This window comes from Dasypus novemcinctus, chromosome 12 (genome assembly GCF_030445035.2).
Source record: "Dasypus novemcinctus isolate mDasNov1 chromosome 12, mDasNov1.1.hap2, whole genome shotgun sequence".
Lineage (NCBI taxonomy): Eukaryota > Metazoa > Chordata > Mammalia > Cingulata > Dasypodidae > Dasypus > Dasypus novemcinctus.
In genome coordinates, this window is record NC_080684.1 from 45,584,646 (window position 1) to 45,602,129 (window position 17,484).

Genomic DNA, 17,484 nt, shown 5'->3' on the forward strand with positions numbered 1-17,484 from the left:
TTTCTTCTGCTTGCTTTGGGAATGGTTTGCTGTTCTTTTTCTAGTTCTTCCAGGTGTTCAGTTAGATCTTTGATTTTAGCTCTTCTTTTTTAATATAGGCATTTAGGGCTATAACTTCCCCTCTCAGCACTGCCTTCCTTTTATTCCATAAGTTTTGATAGGTTGTGTTCTTGTTTTCATTCATCTCAATACTAATTTTTCTTGGTTTCTTCTTTGATGCACTGATTGTTTAGGTGTGTATTGTTTAGCCTCCACATGTTTGAAAATTTTCCCCTTTCCCATCTATTATTGATTTCCAGTTTCATTCCATTATAATCTGAAAAGGTGCTTTGTATAATTTCAGTCTTTTTATATTTAATGAGACCAGCTTTGTGACACAATATGTGGTCTATTCTGGAGAAGGATCCATGAACATTTGGAAAGAATGTATAACTTGCTGATTTGGGATGCAATGTTCTGCATATGTCTATTACATCTATCTAGTTTATCCTATTGTTCCTGTTTTCTGCTTCCTTGTTGGTCTTCTGTCTAATTGTTCTGTCTAATGATGTGAGTGATGTGTTGAAGTCTCCAACTATTATTATAGTGATGTCTATTTCTCCCTTAATTTTAGCAGAATTTGTGTCATGTATTTTGGGCACCCTGGTTAGGAGCATAGATATTTTCGACTGTTATTTCCTCCTGGTGGATTGTTGAGTTGAGGCCAATCTCTCATTACTTTTTTGCATTTAAAGTCTGTTTTGTTCCAATATCAGTGTAGCTACCCCTGCTCTTTCTTGGTTACTGTTTGCATGGAGTATCTTTTTGCAACCTTTCACTTTCAGCCAATGTGTATCCTTGGGTCTAAGAGTATTTGAGGAAATAAAGGATGAAAATTTCCCAACTTTCATGAGTGAAATCCACTTACATGTCCAAGAGGTACAGTGTACCCCAACCAGAATAAATTCAAATACTCTTTCTGCCCATTTTCCTTTTTCTTCTCCTTCTGGAACTCCCATGACACCTATGTTACACTTCATATTATCATTCAGCTCCCTAAGCCCCTTCTCAATCTTTTCCAGTCTTTTCTCTTTCTTCAATTTCAGCTCATCTGTCTTCTGCATCACTATTCTTTCTTCTCTTTTTTTTTGAGTCTTCTATTGTATGCTTCTAATGTGGTTTTTATCTCACCTATAGTGTCTTTCATTCCTATGAGCTCTATTATTTTTTATGCACGTTTTCAAATTCTTCTTTGTGCTCACCCAGTGTCTTCTTGATGTCGTTTATCTCTTTAGCCATATTGTCTTTCAAATCATTAATTTGATTTTGGAAATTAGCATGACTCTCACTGATTAGTTGTCTCAAATCCTGTGGCTTATCTAGGGCTTTGATATATCCTGTTGCTGGGCCATTTCTTCCATTTTCTTTGTATGTCTTATAATTTTTTTGCTGAAGTCTAGGCCTCTGATTATGATGGTGAGTTTACTCTGATGCTCAATTTCTCTTTCTTGCATAGCAGTTTAGTGGCAGGTGTCTGTTTCTGCCGTTCTTTGATTCTTGGTTCAATCTGTTCTGGTTCTTTAGGGTTCTCCCTGTTAGTTGCTTAAATCAGGCCCATGGATTTAGTAATGGGTTGCAGAACCATTTCCAATGGCCTTGTGGAGTGAGGCTGTAAAGGTCAGAAAAAGCGTATCTTATTTATTTACTTTCAATTTCCTCACATGCACTTCTTTGGCCCACCATAAGATGGTGCTCTTTGGCAGCCCTCAGTTCAAAGTCTGGTCAGAGTGTATTCCCTGCAATATGAATAGCAACAATGTAGCAGAGGATCCTACCTGTAGGCTATTCAGAGCCTTGCAATTCAAACTTTCTCAGAGGCTATTCTCCAATTTTTGCTGGCAGCCCCCTCCCTTTTCATGGGTAGGAAATAATTCTACTCTTCTGTGCATACTCAACAACCAGTCCTATTCAGAAGGGAGGGTGTTTGAAAGCTAAATCTGCCGTAGGCTGCATCCTTCTTTCTCCACTTTCCTGAGGAGGTGGATCCCTGAGGCAGCCTCTATCTGTAGCCACAGACCTGGGTCCAAGAATTTGAAGCTGTCAGCTCAGAGTGTGGGGGAAGGGTGCCTGGAGCTGCGACTACCACTCACAGTCTTTCCACTGAGATTTTTTCCAGTTCTCCTGTTTCTTCTGGGTGGTATCCTGCCTTCCCCTGGTGTCCTAAATCCTAGAACATTTTTTCCCAAGCCAATTTCTTCCTGTCCTCTAGCTATTTTTCTGGGAAAAAAGTGAGTCCTGTGTCTCTCTAACCTGCCTTCTTCCTAGAAGTCCAGGGAAAAACTTGTTTTAAATGTGTAAATGATAATAAAAACATGCACAGATAGCACCAAGAGAAGATATGTAACCCATGAAGAATAAAAAGTTTAGGACTAGGCCTCATTGGGGAAAAACAAAATTATGGCTATTGAAATGTGATACTGGGAGGCGGACTTGGCCCAGTGGTTAGGGCGTCCGCCTACCACATGGGAGGTCTGCAGTTCAAACCCCAGGCCTCCTTGACCCGTGTGGAGCTGGCGCATGCACAGTGCTGATGCGCACAAGGAGTGCCCTGCCACGAGGGATGTCCCCGCGTAGGGGAGCCCCACGCACAAGGAGTGCACCCCATAAGGAGAGCCACCCAGCACAAAAGAAAGTGCAGCCTGCCCAGGAATGGTGCCGCGCACATGGAGAGTTGACACACAAGATGATGCAACAAAAAGAAACACAGATTCCAGTGCCGCTGACAACAGAAGCAGACAAAGAAGAACACGCAGCAAATAGACACAGAGAAGAGACAACTAGGGCGGGGAGGCGGGGGAAGGGAAGAGAAAGGAAAAAAAAAGTGATACTGAGCAAAAGTGGGTTCTTTTTTCCTGATGCATCTTTAAAGCCAATTCCTGAGACACTGAGGTTTCGGAGAAAGAAAAGGTTAATTTTGTTGTGCAAGCAAAGGAGGTCAGTTGCCTAAGATGGCTAAAATGGCCTCCCTGATCTGTAGAAATTTTTACTATTGTGTAACACCAGGGTGCTAATGAATAATTGGGGTGGAGCTGGACACTGGTTCAAGGGGTTGATCAAGCTGGGGGTAGAGCCCAAACCAGGGGGAGTTACAAAGTCACAATCATTTTCAGAGATCAAGATTCTGAGACAGGAAAGTACAGAGTTAAAGTCAGTCACAAGGTTTTCCATATGGATATTAATCAGAGGAGGATGGAGGGGCAGTAAGCACACACAAGGGGAGGTAAAGTCTAGAGTGAGCTAGCTAGAGGGTGGGGCCACTCTAGCCCACTTCAGTGATTTCAGGTATTAACCTTTTGCTATTTTATCATATAAAGGCATCTATATAGTGATTTAGCAGTCATAATTGTTTGTTAATTCTTAACCCTCAGTTACAACTGGAGCTCTCCTACAGGAAGTTTACTGTCCAAGGGAAACCCTTTTACCTAAACTAAAGTAAGGAATCCCACAGGCAGAATGACTAATACTAACAGACTGCTTTCAGTCCTCAAAGCCATTCATAAATGAAAGGCACCACGTGCGAAAGCTCATCATCATTGCTGTTAATAATTACTATTTTGGCTTTATATTCATTACCTAACATGACAAACATAACTAAGATTCTACAATCCATGCAAGCACACCAAGGTGGACCTGAGTTGAAACCTCAGAATATGTTTCCTCATCACAAAAGTCTGGTCTCTGTCAAAAAAAACAAGGCTAAATGCCCAGGAATGAGCAATACCAGAAAACAATTTCTACATTGCAAGGGAGAGCTCTCTCTGTGGTTCTGTTTTATGGTCTTAGAATTTGGGAGGAAACTTACAGGCCTCTTAAGATCAGCCTCCAACCCACATGTTCACTAGTCCTAGTCATATGATTAATACAGGGAGAGGAAGGGAGCAGAGATGGAGGGGGAAGGAAGAGCAGGAGGAAGAAGAGAGAGGAAGAAGAGAGAGAGACAGAGAGGAATGTGAATGAGATGAATTAAACAGCACAGGGATGAAACCAGAACCCTGCCATGCCACTCTTAACCTAATTCTGTGCCTTCTCCCGGGCTGACTTCAAACTATTAATACTCATTGGCTGGGTGGCTCGATCAGATGTAGAGAAATTGTACTGTACTAAGGTCCCAATGGGTTCATCACAGGTTCATCCACAGTAACTCCAAAATACTCTATCAGTGCCATTGTAGAAACTCTAGACCCACCCTCAGCACTCTGACCTATACGATATTCAAATCAGGGACCGAGATGAGGCCACTAACATGGGCCAATGGACATCTTTCTGAAAATTTGCTGGAGGGCCCAATAGGTACCCTCCTTTGTTATAAGTATTTAATCGGGATAAAGGCTAGTTCAGGGTATAGCACCCAATAAGGGGTTTAAGGGTTTTCCATTATTAATTTCAATGCTGCTAGAACAGGGAGTTCTCCATTGCATCTTGCCTTCTTCCTTCTCTCCCTCTGTCTCTTTGCCTTTCCACAAATTTTAAGACATGTTTCATACCCTAGCAGAAATCACAGTCTAAAAAGTGGGAGAAGATATTTATTCTTTCAAGGAGGTTCGAAATATAACATTTCTAGCAGCAAGAGTAGTTTAGGAGGCTGGAGCCCCGTGGGGGCCAGCCACCATATACCCCAGTGACCAAAATATCAGGCAGAAGGCAAGTCCTGAGACACCAGGTGGTATAAATAAACTGGGACAGGAGTCACTGAAGGGAAGGAAATTTCTTCTTATAGGGGTGATAAGGGAAAACTTAAAACAGAAGCTGGCCTTTTTCTGGGTCCTTAGGGAGGCATAGGAGTTTGCTCAGGAAAGATGGCACGAGGTGACCTATTCTAGATCAGAGGTTTTCAAAATGTGGCCCCTGGGCCTGCAGCATGAGCAACATTTGGGAACTTGTTAGAAATGCAAATTCTAGGATCCACTGCAGACCTACTGAAACAGAACTGGTTTCAGCATTCTGTGTTTAACATCCGGTAATTGTGATGCATACTTTAGTTTGAGAACCAATGATTTAGATTTAGACGCTCTTAACCTGGAGTCTCTGAGAAGAAAATAAATCTTTATTTTTACTAACCTCTAACGAAATTTATCATTTCCTTCCATTGTAGGTGTAGGCAATAAACCACTATGAAAATTATTAGGATCAATGTTAGATCTTTTTATTTAATGTATTAATAAAGCACACCTATAATATCAAAGATATTTAAAGTATGTTTAGAACCACATTTCATTGTGATTGGTATCCTTTGTAGTTCTCTATATATCATTACGCGCATTACAAACATTCTGAGAAAGTGTCCATGGGCTTCATAGACTGCCAAAGAAATTCCATGGGACAAAAAATGTCAAGAACACCTAGTCTAAAATGATTCCAGGCAAATCGACTCTGAGCAAAGGTTAAAAGATAAGAAAAGGCATGGCAACACACAGGGGTGCCCCCCCTTTAGGGGTGTCCCACGCGCAAGGAGTGCACCCGGCTAGGAGAGCTGCCCCGCACGAAAAAAGCACAGCCTGCCAGGAGTGGCGCCACACACACAGAGAACTGATGTAGCAAGATGACACAACAAAAAAGAGACACAGATTTCCAGTGCCGCCTGACAAGAATGCAAGCAGACACAGAAGAACACACAGCGAATGGACACAGAGAGCAGACAACGGGGTCGGGGGAGAAAAATAAATAAAAATAAATCTTTTTAAAAAAAATGCATGGCAAGATGGAGTTGAAGAAGGACAACCACCACACCATGGAGCCTAGAGTGATTACAACTGAAAGTGGGAGGATTGCATCCAGCATCCATGTGGAATCTGAGCCTCCTCTCGACACAGAGGTGCAATGGACACAACCAATCCAATGTCCACATAGAAAAGGTGGCATTGGATTGGGAAAAGTGGACATGGTGGCTGATGGGTATGGGGAAAGGCAGGAAGAGATGAGAGGTGGAGGCGTCTTTGGGACATGGAGCTGCCCTGGATGGTGCTCCGGGGGCAATCACCGGACATTGTAAATCCTCACAGGGCCCACTGGATGGAATGGGGGAGAGTATGGGCCATGATGTGGACCATTGACCATGAGGTGCAGAGGTGCCCAAAGATGTACTTACCAAATGCAATGGATGTGTCATGATGATGGGAATGAGTGTTGCTGGGCGGGGGGAGAGGTGGGGTCGGGGTGGTGGGGTTGAATGGGACCTCATATATATATATTTTTAATGTAATATTATTACAAAGTCAATAAAAATAAAAAAAAATGCATGGCAAGGACAAGTGTTCCACTTTGACTGAAATATAAGGTAAAGCGACAAAACAGCAGAAGTAAGGAGAAAGGCAGATTCTGAGCTTCAGAACTGAACTTTTTTAGTAGTCCCTTTAAAAAGTTATTTCATGAGGAGTTTTCAAAAGATGGCAAGGATAAGGGCAGAAGAGGGGAATCCAAAGCAGGGTTTTGAAAGAAATACCTGGTAAGGGTAAGAGGGAAGTAACAGATAGAAACAGGAAATGAGAGGCCAAGTAGGAGGCTAAATTTCTAGAGTAGACTTGACCAGTAAAAGCCCAAAGGGAAGAGGGTGACAGTGGAAATGGAAAGAAGGGGTTGAATATGAGAGTGTTCCAAAGACTTAACCCTGAGTAAGACAGAGAAAAATCAAAGATGACTCCAAGATTTCAAGTGAGAGTCACTAGAACAAGAGTCATATGAAGCAAATAATCAGGGAAGCCAGGTGGAGCAAGTTTGGGAGAGAAAGTGCTGGTTGCCTCTAGGATGCCTGGGTGAAAACATTCAGCATTTACTTATGGCATAGTACCAACCTTCAAGACTTTTTGAATCTCCTGAACATTCATTCTGATGTCAGCAAGAACTTTTTCTCCATCAGGGATTTTTATCCTGGGGGCTCATGACTTACGAGAGGTTCTGCAAACTCTTGAAATTGTAAAAGGAAATTTTGGTTATGTTCATGGGCATTTAGTGGCGAAGGGTGCAAAATTTCATTACAAACTTGAAGGGTATATGATCCTCTTGCTCTACTCCCAAAATGTTAAGAAGTTTGCTCTATTCATTCTTCTAAACACTCCAATGATCCTTTTGTCTGATCATTTTGGAAGGGAGCATGAATCTCAGAACAAAAAATAAGTCTCAGTAATGAAACAGCAGAGAGCTGTTTTTCACAGTTTACAGTAATTGGTGAATGGTTCTGAGTCAGTAGAAGCTCATCATACAGTCACCAGATGAGGAAAGACTTTGGAATTCCTTGGTCAAAATTCAACGTTTATGACAGTAGGACTTCTGACTCATCCCTTGAGCCAACTCTTGCCTGAATACCTGTCTCTACAAGAATAGTCATCAAAGCCCCAATTTTAAACACTAAAAATGGTCATTTTAACAATAACCCCTGCGTAGCTCAGCTTTCCACTACCCAAAGAGGCCAAGCTACACTGAATGTCAGTGCGGAACGGAAACAAAGCCATAGCTCAGGAGCTGTCTGTTTTGCTTGAGTATTGCCCTCTACTGGAGATTTCCAAATTACTTTCTTTCCCTATATGTTCACAGCCAAATGAGAGAGATTTGGTACTTAAACCGCTTTTTTATTGATGTACAGAGCCTTTCTCCAGAATTAAGACTCCAAAGAGGTTTTGCAGTCCTTCCAAAAAATCAACAGAAACCTACTAGCTCCAAAAACAAAAATAATGCCAAAATTTCAACAAATTTGAAATTTATAGGAAACAACAGTACTGTTTAATAATTTAGTGTTGTCATGCCCATTAAGTATTTGTTAACCCCTGAAATTAAGACTAAGAATGTGATATATAGGAAATAATAATGGATAAGCAGAAGAGACCAAAAAAAATTTTTTTAATTGTGTCCCCAGAATTGAATAAGGAAATAAAAGCCTTGAAAATAGATATATTTTTCCCATTAAACGTAATTATTTACATTAGCATGCATGTGGAAAATGATTTTCACAGTCAAACTATAGCCAGGACAGCTCTAACAAATGCCACAGACTGGTTGGCTTAAACAACAGGAATTTATTGTCTCCGAGTTTTAGAGGCTGGGTGTCCAAAATCAATGAGGATCATGCTTTCTCTGAAGTCTGTAGCATCCAGCGGTGGCTTGCCAACGACCCCCAACTCAATCTCTGCCGGGGTCACAGGGCTGCCTTTCTCCGGGTCTCCTACCAACTCCAGTATTTTGCCTTAAGGCTTACCCTAATTCAGTTGGGCCTCACCTTAACCAATGACATCTTCAAAGATCCTGTTTACAAGGGGTTCACATCATGTCCACAGGACCTGGGTTTAGTACTTGAACAAATCTTTGTGGGGTGTATGATTCAATCCATAACACATAGTGACAATGATTCTGGCACAATAGCTGGCAGCTAGCACTGCACGGGTTCTCACACACTGGATGAAGACAGAGAAGAGAGACCCGGTTCTCCAAGGAGGACTTTCTTGCTTTTATTTCATTGGAAAGTAGGAGAATGAAAGGGGTCTTATATACTTCCTTCATAAGTTCATGACAATGATCAGAATATCAAAAAGTGCCTTCCAAATACCTTAGCAACTTCCTTTACTACTTTATATAGCCTAAGCCTCTTTCTTAATCTGCTTTTTTAAAAAGCCGCTTTTCTTCCTGATACATCTAATCTCACAGCTCCCTTACAACTCCTCCTATTGGCGCAATGAGCTAAAAGGAAAAGAATGTTATATTGAATTTTCCCTCCTTTGTGTACTTTTCCTCTTTTCCTTTTTTTTTTTTTTCTGATCCAGCAAAACACCTTACCTTTGGTGCACCTTTGCATTAAAATTTGGAAGACTGATCACATTTTGCCTTTCCTTTCCATGATTACCTTCCAATGTAATCAATATATATGATGATAGATGTAAGTCACCAACACCATCTGGTGAACTGGCAAGCCCTGAGCAAATACACACTTAAAGACATCTTGGTTCATTGATGAAAGGGCACATTGCTGTCCCTTTCCTCCTATAATTTAAGGAACAGAATGAGGAAGAAAAGAAAATACTGCCCACACTTGGATGCCTACTGCCCTTTCTCCCTTCTTTGAAGTCCTTCCCATTCCTGGCACCTCCAAACATCTCACAGAAGTTACGAAAGGTTTCATAGTGGAGAGAGGAGGGGTTCACACTGCAATCCAACAACTAACACCCTGAAAGAATTCCTCTTATCCATTTTCCTCCAAAGTCCCTTGCTTTGTGGTTCCTGTAAGGGTTATTTCTATCAGGAAGGGCCCAGTCTCTTTGCTCCTCCCTCTATTATATCCAACAATTCCTTTGTCCTCTCATTCTTCCCCTAAGGAAGCAAATCAAATGCCCTGCAGGTAGTAGGGCTTCTACTCAAAGTATCTTAATACATCTTTCAAAACATTTAACAATTTCCCCAAGAAGAATTTTCTTGCCAGCTACTAACAGGTCAGCATTTTTTTTTTCAAAATTGTTGCAATGTTCATTTGTGGGTGGTTGAAGTTTTGACAAATTGATACAAATTTTGCCTTTTAAGCTAAGAATTTTTTCAGTTGCTATAACTCCTACTTCTTGGAAGTTAACTTCTTGAGGACAAGACAAGAAATTTATTTCCTTTTCCTCAATAGCATCCCTTTCTTTAAAAGTAAGCAAGAATTGTGGGAAGAACTGGACGCTCTCTCTCACACACATACACACACACAAAAGGAGAAAGCCTGTCCGAGAGACCTGCTTTGGAGGTTAACAGACCAGGACAGTGCTACACAACTCCCGGGAGGGTGAGGGACAGGGAGACAAAAAAACTGAAATGACAAATGTGAGTTAACAAGCCCCCGTGTCAGCTGGGAAGGGCTCCCCTTCCCCACCTCCAAGATTTTAAGCTGGGGTGAAACACCTGGCTCACTCCAGCTAATGGAGAGGGCAACGACATCTTCCTCCCTGTCAGCTGTTTCAAGGGAAAAGGGAGGGGAAGTTGGGGTGCTTTTTTCAGTGAATTTGGCCAGCAGAGCCCACTTTGAATCTCAGATGTGAAGATTCAGCACAGGAACACAGGAAAGCCTAGGCTGAAACATCTTTGTGGAAAGGTATGTTGACTAGCACCATCAGCTGGCCAGTCTGGAAATTGCATGGACAAAACTACGCTCTCTCTATCCAACCCTTGGGAGAAAATCTGTGCCCCACTAGTGAGTCCCTGGCCCAATTTTGAAAATTTAAGCTGGGCAATTTTAAATACTGAGAATAAGTTGAACCAAATATCAAAGAAGGTATGTGGGGAAAAAAATAGACAAGAGAATGATGATGGGAACGAGTGTTGTTGGGGGGGGGGAGAGGGGGGGGTGGGGGGGTGGGGTTGAATGGGATCTCACATATATATTTTTAATGTAATATTATTACAAAGTCAATAAAAAATAAAAAAATTAAAAAAAAAAAATAGACAAGAGAGAGAAATTGCCTATCAGACTAAATTCACCAACATATTTAGGAGCCTAAACATCAGCAAAAAATTATAAACCATACTAGGAAACAGGAAGAGGTGGCACAGCCTAAAGAACAAACCAAATAACGTGAAGAGATACAAGATTTAAGACAATTAATCACTGATAATCACACAACTCTCCTAAGTAACTTCAAGGAATTTAAAGGAAATATGACTAAAGAAATAAAGGATATTAGGAAGACACTGGGAGAGCATGAAGAACAATTTGAAAGCTTGCAAAGAAAAGTAACAGACCTTATGGGAATGAAAGACATGATGGATGAGATGAAAAATACATTAGAGGCACATAAGAGCAGATTTGAATTGCTTGGAGACAGAATTAGTGATTTCAAAGACAGAAAATCTGAACTTGAAAAGACAGGAGAACAGAAAGAGAAGAGAATGGAAAAAATGGAACAGAGTCCCAGGGAATTGAATGACAATGGGCAATGCATAAATATTCTCATTATTGGTGTCCAGAAGGAAAATGGAAAAGAGGCAGAAAGAATATTTGAGGAAATAATGACTGAAAACTTCCAACTCTTCTGAAGGATGTAAACATCAATGTCCAAGAAGGACAATGAACCCCAAACTGAATAAATCCAAATAGATCTAACCTGAGACACCTACTATTCAGAGTATCAGAGATAAAGAGAGAATTCTGAAAACAGTAAGAGAAAAGCAAAGCATCATATACAAGGGAAACTCGATAAGATTAAGTGCCATCCTCTCACCAGAAACCATGGAGGAGAGAAGAGAGTTGTAGGATGTATTTAAAGTACTGAAAGAGAAAAACTGCCAGCCAAGAATTCTGTATCTGACAAAGCTGTCCTTCAAAAATGAGGGTGAGTTCAAAGTCTTCATAGACAAACAAAACTGATAGAATATGTTACCAAAGACCAGATTTATAAGAGATACTAAAAGAGGTGCTACTGTCTAAAGGAAAAAAACAAGGACAAGAGATTTGGAGAAGAGTTTAAAAATGGAGATTATTAGGAAGGGTCAATTAAAGGATAAGAAGGCAGACAATAGAACAATTTGACATAGAGAGCCAAAGAATAAAATGGATGAAGTAAGTAATGCTTTTGTAGTAATAACACTGAGTGATAATGGATTGAACTTCCCAATCAAAAGACATAGACTGATAGAATGGATAAAATAATATGAGCTGTCTATATGTTGTCTACAAGAGTCACATCTCAGACATAAGGATACAACCAGGTTAAAAGTGAAAGGTTGGAAAAAGGTATTCCATGGAAATAATAACAAAAAGAGCTGGAGTAGACCAGATAAATGTAAAATAACAACATTATAGTATATGAACAATAATTACTACGTGCAACTGGCAAATAATTCCTGTGATCAGTATTTAATAATTCTTTTCATACAAAATAGACATTTGCTTTTAATTGAGGAGGACCGGAGAAGAGCTATGTTTTTGGATACTTCATTTTTCTTTAACCCTTTCTTATTAATACTCACTAATGAAAATAATCAATCTGGATCAATAATAATTTAGCATGACTACTGTTGAACAAGATTTTGAGCTTTTCTGCCTCATAAAACTATGCGTTGGCAAATTAAGTGCGTTTTTTATTCATTCTAATAAGATGCAAAGAATTCCCAAATAGGAATTTGATTACCTAGAACGAATTATGGCTTAAATGGAAATTAAATAACTGTACAAATAATTTATTTCATTCTTAGAGATTATGTCCAATAGTTAGAACTGTAATATAAAAATTAGAATTATGTTATAATTAATTTCTATTATATTTGAATTATTTACATTTTATGTTTGTTGCTATGCTATTTCTCTGTAATTGATTATATCAACTCTAACCTGCCCATGCACTTTCTTTTAAAATTTGTAATTTCTTTCAATCTGTTTTTCTTCTATTTATTTTATAATTTTACAATAAAGGACTTTTTAACAGCTAAAAAGAGAGATTGATAGGTGAGAAATTTTCTTATTTGTTTGTTTTTTGTTGATTACTATTATTGAAATAATGAAAATGCTTTAATGATGATTGAAGTGATAAACGCATAACTATGGGATTATACCAAATACCATTGATTGTACTCTTTGGATAAACTGTATGCTTTATTAACATGTATCAATAAAATCAATTTGTTAAAAAAAAAAAGGTAAGCAAGACTGCAGAGGTTCACTTTTGATAAGATGAAACGATGTTCCTGGAGAATATTTGTGCTGGTTTTTAACTAAAACTAACATAAAAAATACTTTAAGAATCACTTTCTCAAGTTCTCCAAGGACAACTGAACTTACCAGACCAGATTGTTAAAAATACATGTTGTTGTTGGGAAGCAGACTTGGCCCAGTGTTTAGGGCGTCCGTCTACCACATGGGAGGTCCACGGTTCAAACCCCGGGCCTCCTTGACCCGTGTGGAGCTGGCCCACGCGCAGTGCTGATGCGTGCAAGGAGTGCCGTGCCACACAGCGGTGTCCCCCGCCTAGGGGAGCCCCATGCACAAGGAGCGCACCCCATAAGGAGAGCCGCCCAGTGTGAAAGAAAGTGCAGCCTGCTTGAGAATGGTGCCATTCTCACAGACAGCTGACACAACAAGATGACGCAACAAAAAGAAACACAAATTCCTGTGTCACTGACAACAACAGAAAACAGACAAAGAAGACGACGCAGCAAATAGACACAGAGAACAGACAACCAGGTGGGGGGGGGGGGAGGGAGGAAATAAATATATAAATAAATCTTTTAAAAAAAGAAGACAAAAAAATACATGTTTTAGAAACTGGCCTTATTATTGAAAAGCATAGTTGGAAAATTATGCAAATAAGCCATATCTGTTATAATGGACTGCCACTAGACATTGCCCAAAGAAGTGTAAAATGAGGTTGCATTTATTTATTAATACCCAATTAAACACCCATCCCTTTAAGTGCAGAAATTCTAGATTCTTGACAATTCCTCACCTTTTCTAGGAATCAGGAATCCACCCCTATTGTCTGCTGTCTCAGCTACTTTTTTGTCTCCAGACCAATCTGGGCTCGGTGTGCACAGGCTGCCCATTGCTCTGCTGATATCATTTCCTGAATTCCTGGACTCTCTCTCTGACTACTGCTGCCCTCCTGTATTCTGCTTGTACCCAAGCAAAAGCAGGGACCCTTCTTTTAATTCTCTCATCACACTGCTCAGCACAACTATAACTTTTAGCAAAGATTTTTCCAAAAGTTCAGGAAAATGTAAAAGACCATTACAAGACCAAGAGTACTTCAAAGTGTTACTGGATGGGGTTATACCCAGAGACCAGCAGCCCAAGATAAACCTTCAACTCTTTTAATAGTGGTCTTCAAATTGGGGTCCTAGTGCTTGAGTATGTGAATATTTCCCAAGAGATAAGAGAATAGAGATAATACTAAGGGAATCAACATCCAGATCCTCAACTCCCATGTGAGCTTTCTCAAAACAGATCTGCTGTGAAATTGCCTTTAGTAGGTTAAGTGTCTCCTTTTTACCATCCCCTTTATTAAATTCTTTTCTCTCACTTAAAAACCAACTCGCCTTTCACCCATAATCTTCCTATGATGTGTTAGGAGACAATTTTCCACGAGTTTTAATGTTTCAGCAGCCTCTGAGAGTGAGGCACTGGCTGCCCTGAATGCTGTACCATCTTTCAAGGATGTTAGAATAGCAAACATTCTTGGAAGGCAGAGACAGTCTTTCCCTCCAGAGAAAAGAACATTCATGTTTACTGTCCAGAATAATAAGGACTATGTCTCCCTCGGAGCAAACGGGAGGCATGCCTACTGCCTGGTATAAAAGATTCAGGTTCCCTAAGATCAGCTTTCCTCTCCTAAAACACAACCGACCGCATGAGCAGGTATCCATCGGTGCCCATCCACACGGCTCCTGGGACTCAGGGAACCAATGCAAAAATGGTGATGCTCTGGCTACTGCCAATGTATTACTATTGTGAGTAATAAACTGTCTTGTCAGCATCCATGAAATGTGGCAGGCTAACGTATTAGCCTGCAAGTAGACAAAATCTCACACCCTTCACTGTTTTTAAAATGGGATATTACACAGGGTGTGAAAGTCTCTGCCCACCAAACAAAGAAACATTTAGATGATCAGTTTCTTTAACCAAGTCACTATAACATTGTACCCACTCATTTCATTAAATAGTGTATTTAAAATAAAGTGTTATTTTTATGTATAATATTTATCAAAATTTCTTACATATGTCACTTTGACTATTAAATGCTTAGAGCCTTATGATAACAAAAAGAACGTTTATATATGTAAAATGCTGAGATGTGTAATAGGGTGGTCAGTAAGACTTGCAAGCAAAAAAAAAATCATCTTAGGATAAAATTCTTTAGGAGAAGCAGATGGAATTCAGGAAACAAAAGCTATGATATCAAATTTCCAACTGTTACAAAGCTTGTTAAGGTTTTCGTTTTCTTTTAGGAGGTACCTAGAATTGAACGAGGACCTTGTACGTGGGAAACAGGCACCACTGAGCTATATTTGCTACCATTTTTAAATACGGAAAATGGTAGCTATTAAGCTCTGTTATACCAAGATTTCACAGGATACATTTAAAAGATCACCTAGTCTAACATTTTTATTTAAAAATAACATTTACATCATAAAATGCATTTTAAAGAAGATTTAAACTTGATGAATATTTTAGAAGTTGTCTTTTAAAAAGCCTGTCAGGGTATCATGGTTTTTGCAGAATTTGTAGGAAGGTATGCTAGTTAAGCAAGATTGAAGGCTATTCGTTGCCTTACTGGGTATAGCCTTCTCAAGCTACTGGCTGCCTGTGTGGTTGAAGCCAGCTCATCTAACTACCAGTGCCAACCAAGCAGGCACCACATTTGTCTTGGTTGGCTGTTGTATCACCACTGCCACCACAGCTGATGCTTCCTAGTTGTTGAACGAATGAATGTTGAATACTAGAAAGGCATCATTCATCTCCTCCATCTGCCTCTGCCTTGGTGACTGCTCTAACACTAGCCTAGCCTGGGATAACTGTGGCCAGGACGGTCCTGGCGGCTAGGGGTGTCCTGTACTGCCGTATTTTGCCATACCCAAAGCCTAACCTAGAAGCTCACATCAGCCGACACATTATAAGTCTCAGATCAAATCAGCCATCAGATTTTAAAATTTCACTGAATTCTGGAATTACTCTGCCATTCTTAAGAATCAGCAAAAGCAGAATTCGCCCACCTGGGACAAAGCTAGCAAAAGTCCCAATGTCTAGGAATGGGTGTAGCTCAGTGATTGAGCGTGTGCTTCACATATATATAAATATATGAGGTACCTCCTAAAAAAAAAATTCCAGTGTCTATCTTCTTCCCCTGGATCACTGTCAAGTCCCATCCTACATTTACCTGCTATGGCTACTACATGTCTCAGCAGCTCTCCTGCAGCACGTGCCCAGTGCCTCTTGTGACCCTCCCTGAGTTAACCCATCACTCAGAGCCCTGGGGTAGGCCAGAATTTGAGTGACACTCAGTAGGGGGCTACAGGAAGGGGAACCCATTTGCCTCTCTCCGCTTTCTAGAATTGCTATCTTACACATAAATTGCTTATTTATGGTTTTAAAGTATCCCAGAAGCAGTCATTGTTAGCAAAAGCAGGTTGAAAAAGCAGCAGACAAGTCAAAATATCTGCATAAATGAAACCTTATGGATTTACAAGGTATCAGGAGAAATCTCGCCAGAGTGTATATCAAGACTCTTCCTTCTGACTCATTTCCTCTGATGAGGCACCTTAGGATAGTTTAGGCAAAAGGCCATGGAATAATTGTATTTTTAACAGGAACCAGGTGAGGAATTGCTAAATTTAACTCTACCTCAGTGCTTTCTGGGATAATCACATGGCATGCTTTGTTCTGTGTTTTTACTAGATAGGGGAAAATGATATATTTTCTTAAAATTTTACCTAAAGATAGTATCTGAGGCTAATTTAACATTTTCCTGTGCTAATTAGAGCAAATAGGATATTTACTTTTTTAAAAAATTTATTTTTTTTCCCCGCCCCCTACTGCAGTTTTGCTGTGTCCATTTGCTGTGTGACATTCTGTGTCTCTTTATTATATGTCTCCTCTTCTCATTTTGTCCTCTAGGATTCACCAGGATTTGATCCAGTGGACCTCCAGTCACTTGTGCCACCTCAGTTCCTGGTTTCTGTTGTGCCTCGCCTTGACTCCCCCCTTTGCCTCTTGTTGTGTCATCATCTTGCTGCGTGGCTCCCCGTGGCCTGGCTCACTGCACAGGCTCACCTTTACTGGGGATCCAACCAGGGTCCTCCCATATGGCAGAGGGAAGCCCAATCACTTGAGCCACATCCCCTTCTCTACTTAGTTTTAAAATACATTTTGAAAGATTTTCATTCAGAGTAGTTTTTCCTGCCAAACGAGATAAGACTTGTGTCCTCATGCAGTGGCTGGGCTTAACTGTGGTCACCCCATCAGTGTCAACACTCAGCTTTTCCCATCTATGTTTTCTTTTGCCACTGCCTGAAAAAAGTCTTACTAGTTGTAAAAACAATCAAAATGAATAATACTTCTCAGGTGCTGCTTTCCAAAACTGGGTCAGAGACCACTGGGGCGTGTCCTGGCTCCCTGAGGCATAGGAAAAAAGTAACTTAAGTCAAATCAGAGAGAAAGGTAGAAGGAAGGAAGGAAAGGGGGAAGGAAGAGAGGGAGGGCTGGAGGGTGAGCATATGAAAGAAGAACAATCCATCTTTTATTTATGTAGCTCAAACCAAGTAGATTTTCAAAACCTTTTCCCTGTGCATGATCTCATTCCATCCTTACACTATCCTTTGAAAAAGATCGCCCATGTCTCCTTATCCCCATTTTACAGATAAGGAAATCAAGCTCAGAGACTGACTTGCTTAAAGAAACAAAACTGAAATTTTGCTGCTAAATTGAAAGGCAATAGAGTAGATTAAAATGTACTTGGAATGCAGTAAAGTACCAACTATTTTCTTTCTTGAAAGTAAATTTTCCTC